Here is a 6,008-nt window from a genome sequence, read left to right on the forward strand (position 1 = left end):
ACTGTTACCCACATTACACCATGCTTCAAGACAAAATGACATTTATTTGTAATTAGAAATAAATATTTCACAATATGTAATTCCATATTATTTTGTGATTAATCACTATGCTTTAATTATGTTCAATCTGTAACAATGAAAATGCATCCTGCATATAAGATATTTACATTATGTTTCATAACTAGCAAAATGACAGTGATGAAGTAGCAATGAAAATAATTTTATGGTGGGGGGTCACCAAAACATGAGGAACTGTATTAAAGCTTTACAGTTGAGAACCACTGGTTTAGATTGTTTTTATCTTGTTTTATGCTTCCTGCAGTGGCCATTTCCCTTCTTTTTTGATATATACATTAGATATTCTTTGCTCTTTTTTCCTTATGATTGGAAAGCTTGACTGGGTTGTCCTGAAATTCTAACGAAAACATATAATCCTGTATTTTTTTAAAGGACCCCACCTAAGGGGCTGCACCATGCCTGGAAGTATTGCCATGCCAGGTGGATGCGTGGAGTGGATGGAGCAAGCTCCTAGTCCAACTCCTACTTGCAAACATACGTTTAGCATATTGTCCTACAGCATGTTGTCAGATATTATACCAAGAAGAACAGACACTACACTTGATCTTAGCCAAAATGAGAAGTGATGATCCTGTATTTCTATACTCATGCCAAGAATGGGCTGCAACCTATTGCTCTTTCATTTTGTCAAATGAGGAAATTAGCACACATTATTCATTTTTTATTTTCCAGGTTTATAAAAAATAATTCTGTCTTCATTAATCATGAGAATTCTAATACTTTTGCTTGACCTAAACTGGTAGCCAAAACTGCTAAAATTGTAGAAACTATTGTAGAGTTTTAGATCTTTAATATCATCTAATTCAAATATATTATTATGTTAGTCCATGTGGACTAGAGAACCAAATCCAGGGAGACTCACATGTGTATGTGTTAGTCTGGGTACTTTAGAGAAACAAATCCACAAAAACTTATGTATAAAAGAGAGTTTTAGATAAAGGTTAAGTGTGCATCAAGAAAACCTCCCAACCTAGTGCTGCCCAAGCCCACAAGTCCAACATTAACCCATGTGTCCAACACCAATCCACAAAGTCCTCCTCCATCTCACAAAACACATGCAATGATGCCGACAGCAGGAAGAAAGCTGAATCAGTGAGCGTGTAAGCATCTCAGCGCTGGCAGGGGTCTCCATGTGTCTGTTCCAGCACCCAGGGCTGCATCAGGGTAGGTCCATCTGGCTTCTCCTTAGGGATGTCTTGCAGGAAGTGAGCCTTGTTAGCTAAAGCAGGGACTGGCTAAGGCAGCTGCACCCTGTCCAACCATCAGAAAGCAAGAGACCAGAGAACTAGAAAGGCAAGACTCACCGAGCCATTTATCCCTCTACCCTTCAATTAACCGCACATGTGTTTATCGGCCAGGTTGGCACAATAAACTAATGCAGTGTATAAGAAAGAGATTTATATACAAGAGTAATTGAACATTGAGAAAATATCCCAGCCCAGTCCAGATCAAGTTCATAAGTCCGGTATTAGCCCAGATGTCTGATACCAATCTATAAAGTCCTCTTCAGAATCATGAAACACATGCAATGATGCCGAATGCAGGAAGATCACAGGCCAGTGGGTGGGAAGTCTTGTGGATCCAGTGGCATTGTAAGCAACTCGGTGCTCGCAGGGGTCTCCACATGGTTCCTTATGCTCCGAGGCTCTGACTGCCATCAGTCTCTCTCCATGTGTCTTCTCAACAGGGATGTTTAGCAGAATGTGAGCCTGTGTCCGACCTCAAGCAAGCTATTTATCTCCTTAGCGACTCCTAATGAGGTCATCAAGCTGCCACCTGATTGACAGGCTAAACTTCGCCCCTTCACTCTTCATCCTCAAATTGACAAGAGATTATGCAACTACCACAATATGATGAGTATAATGATGGGATGGGAGTGATACAGCCTCAGAAAGTTTAAGGGACTTATTTGGGGCTCCATATTCCAAACCAAACACATTTCTCTCAAGTTGATGCCGACTCATAGCAACTGCATAGAACAGGGGAGAACTGCTTCTGTGAGCGTCTGAGACTGGAACTCTTTACAGAAGTACCAGCTAAAGCATGAATAGGGCTGGATATCAGACCTCTTGCTCCTTGTTCTACTATCTACTACACTTCACTAGTTAGAGTTGAGACAGTGAGAAAAGCTGGGGCAGGGAGCAAAGTGGGTAGAGTAGACAGGTCTGAGGCTTGGAGAACAGAGGAACTCGGGAGGAGAGGAGTGTATGATTTAGACAAGGAGATGATTAACAGCTTGTACTTGTAAAGAAATGTCAAATACAATATCACATATCCATACTTGTAAAGAAATATCAAATATCAAATACCCCTGCCTCTCCTTGTCACCTTTGAGTGAGATTGTAGGCTGTGAAGAGAAGTTCTAACGTGATTATTAGCCTTAAAAGAAGGTTTTGATTGCACTTTTTGGGGTTGTCTGGTTTCTCCTGTATCTTAGATTTTCCTCACTTTATTGAGTTTGGGGAAGCAGCCATCTGGTGAAATATTTGACATCTAAAACCGACTGGTTCATCAAGAGAGAACATCCAGCCACCAAATAAAATTAGAAAACATGGGAGATATTAACTAGGTTCTAACCCAAACAGAGTCTCACTTTAGTGTTTCCTGAATGACATGAAGATGCTGGTAAATTTTCATAGCTTCTAAAGTGTAACTTTTTAGAGCATCAGCCCAGGAAAGTTCTGGGGTGGGGAAGCAGGCCAACTGTTTTTTTTCCCCCAACATCAAGCATTTCCAAACTCAGCCCTGTAGGTTTTATCAAATATACCCCAAAGAGGTAAGAAGAGTAATGTGATGCTGACCAAGAACTCCTGGAATCTCTGTGCTTTTATGTGGCAATCTGAGCAGCGTGGTGAGGCCACTGGTCACCTGCTATGTACTGGTCACTGACCATGGTCACAGGATCATGCAGGTCACACAGTGTATCACAGAAGCCCTTTTCCCTTATCAAAGTCTGAAACTGCAACTCTGGCCATCAAGTGCATTCCAACTGCTAGTGATTTCACATGGGACAAAATCGAACTGTGTCCCATAGGGCTTCCAATGGCTGATTTTCTCCAAAACCCATCACCCGGTCTTTCTGGGTGGACAGAAACGGTTAGGGTTTCAGTTAGTAACAAAGTATGTTAACAGTTTACCACAGCCTGCCACTTCTGTACAGGATGTAATAAACACTGCATGTATATGTAACATGAAGACTAGAATATCTGTGCAGATTATAATGAAACAATTGTCAACTATTCTTCAGTGAGTATTATTAGCCACTCTTTTCAGATCAAACTGAAAAACTCTCTTCCACTGAGTTGCTTCTGACTCATAGCAACCCCAAGCAGACCTGCCCCTGTGCATTTCTGAGGCTGTAACTTTGTACAAGAATGGAAAACTTCATCTTTCTTGAGTTGAATGGCTGATGGTTTTGAAGTTCTGACCTTGCAGTTAGCAGCCCAATGCATAATCCATAAGGGCTCCTATTTGTAGTTAACTCTCAAAAAAGAATTACTCAACATCACACACAACATAGTGCTTTACACTGGCAAATTAGCTATTGCCTTTGCCTACTGGCTTACATGAGTTTGCGCAGGACAAATAATGACAGTGGACATAAAGTTCCTTGATCTGCAGCCTTTTACAAATAACATCATTGGTTTTTTGGCAAGTATTTGTGTTTACTTTCATGGTGTGCGTGGTATTTATGCTGAAGAAAGGACTCATTCTTCTCTGGCTGCTTACAACCTTTCCGACCTGACAAGCGGAGCTGGGCAATGGTCAGCAAAGGGTGTCATTTGCAGTTGCTTTTACAATTTCCTTGGTCCATGTTGACCCTTTGTATTCACCTTTTTTAACTGTTCGGAATCACATCATGACCCCGTTTAGCAAATGTAGGAACTGAGAGCAGCTTCATACTTATGTGCTACTCGTAATTCTGGGGTTTATTGACCAAACTTTTTCTTTCTTGCACTTAGGTTATTTTCAATTGAAATGTGAAGCCTTTAATAGGTAGGCCAATTCTAATGCTTTCTAGAACTATGCTTATTTTTAAAGTTGATGTCATCATGTTAGCAACATTTATTTTGCATAAGTAATTTGTGGACATTCCCCCTTGATTATCAGCATGTTATGTCATGTAACCGAGAGTGTCAAATTTGGTCCATTTCACTTTTGGCTTAATAATTCATTTGCTCCCTTTGGGCAGGGGTTTCAATGCACAGAGTCTAAATTGTAAGTTTGGGGAACATCAGCCCAGGTATGGGGAAGCAGGCCAACTGCTTTTTCTCCCAACATCAAGGATTTCCAAACTCAGCTTGGAAGGCTTTATCAACTATATCCCAAAGAGGTAAAAAAAAAAAGTGATGTGACACCGACCAAGATGTCTATAGCTCAGTTTCCAGAAGTGGGAGTGAATCCTGGGGTCTCTGTGCTTTCAGATGATGATCCTTTTAATGCCTGGAGATTTTGCTCGCCATGCCAAGTTGGCTGGCTTCCCAAATTAGACTGTTCATCTGGAATCTGAAAATGTTCACAAAACACGAATTTTTAAGCTTCAGTCAGATCAGCTGCATCAGAATCTTGAGGGTCTCTGCATCTGCATTTTGAAGCAGGCTGTCTCAGCACTAACAATATTGCTGGGTTCCTGGTAGGTGGGGTCATTGGTGTAAAGGCTCTTGAGTGTTATACATGTGTATGTACGTGTGTGTGTTATTGTTGTTTTTAGTTGCCCCCAAGTCAACTCTGATGCATAGCAAGCAACCTTTTGTGTAGTAGAATGAAATGTTGCCTGATCCTTTGCCAGCTTCATGAGTATTGGTATATTTGGAGTCCACTCTTGGTTGTCCTTTGGAATGGTCTTTCTGGCTTTGTGTCTAAAGTAATCAAGTTGAAATATGTATATTAGGTACTAAATAGCAGTAGCACATTGCTTGCTGAGAGTGAGGAGGACTTAAAGCACTTGGTAATGAAGGTCAAAGGATTGCAATCCTCAGTATTGATTGCAATGCAATGTAAAGAAATCCCAAATTCTCACAACAGGACCAATAGGAAACATCACAATAAATGGAGAAAAGATTGACGTTCCTAAGGATTTTATCTTGCTTGAATTCACAAACAATGTTCATGGAAGCAGTAGTCAAGAAATCACACGATGCATTGCTCTGGGTAAAAGTGCTACACAAGACTGCTTTAAAGTAATGAAAAGCAAGGATGTTAACTTTGAGACCTAAACTGTGCCTAATCCACACCATGGTATTTTCCATTGCATGTATGTGTGTGTATCTGGGTGGGCTAGGGAAACAAATTCATAGACACCCATATATGTATAAGAAAAAGCTTTATATCAAAGATTAATTATATATTGAAAAACCATCCAAAGCCAGTCAAGAGCAAGGTCATAAATCCTAGATTAGCCCATATGTCATATATTCCTCCTTAGACTCACGCAGCACATGCAATGATGCCAAATGCAGGAAGATCTACCCACAGGTGAGCGGGTAGGAACTCTTGTGGATCCAGTGGCAGTTGAAGCATCTCAACGCTGGTGCAGGTCTCCACGTGTCTCCTCCAGTTTTCTGGATGTGTCAAGAGCAGGAAAGGGAAGGCAGAGAGAGTGGGTCTGGCCTCCAGTGAGCTATGTATCTCCCTGTCTCCAAATGAGGTCATCAAGTTGTGACCTGATTGACAGGCTAGAACCCACCTCTTCACTCAAGTTATGTAACTTCTACAGTGTGTAAAAGTTGGACATTGATGATTGAATTGATGCATTTGAATTATGGTTTCTGGAAAAAATATTGAAAATACCGTGGACTGCCAAAAGAACCCCAAACAAACCTATCTTAGAAGAAATACAGCCAGAATGCTCCTTTGAAAAGCAATGATGCTGAGATTTTGTCTCACTTACGTTGGACATGTTGTCAGGAGAGACCAGTCCCTGGAGAAGG

General features: G+C 40.9%; 1 non-coding gene across 1 annotated transcript; it reads right to left on the reverse strand.

Moving 5' to 3' along the window:
- Positions 1-461: 461 nt before the first annotated feature.
- Positions 462-645, reverse strand: LOC142438077 (U2 spliceosomal RNA). Its single transcript, XR_012782540.1, has one exon. It is a non-coding gene; the product is annotated as a U2 spliceosomal RNA (small nuclear RNA).
- Between the last annotated feature and the right edge of the window lie 5,363 nt (positions 646-6,008).

The sequence above is a fragment of the Tenrec ecaudatus genome, chromosome 1, assembly GCF_050624435.1.
Source record: "Tenrec ecaudatus isolate mTenEca1 chromosome 1, mTenEca1.hap1, whole genome shotgun sequence".
Taxonomy (NCBI): Eukaryota; Metazoa; Chordata; class Mammalia; order Afrosoricida; family Tenrecidae; genus Tenrec; species Tenrec ecaudatus.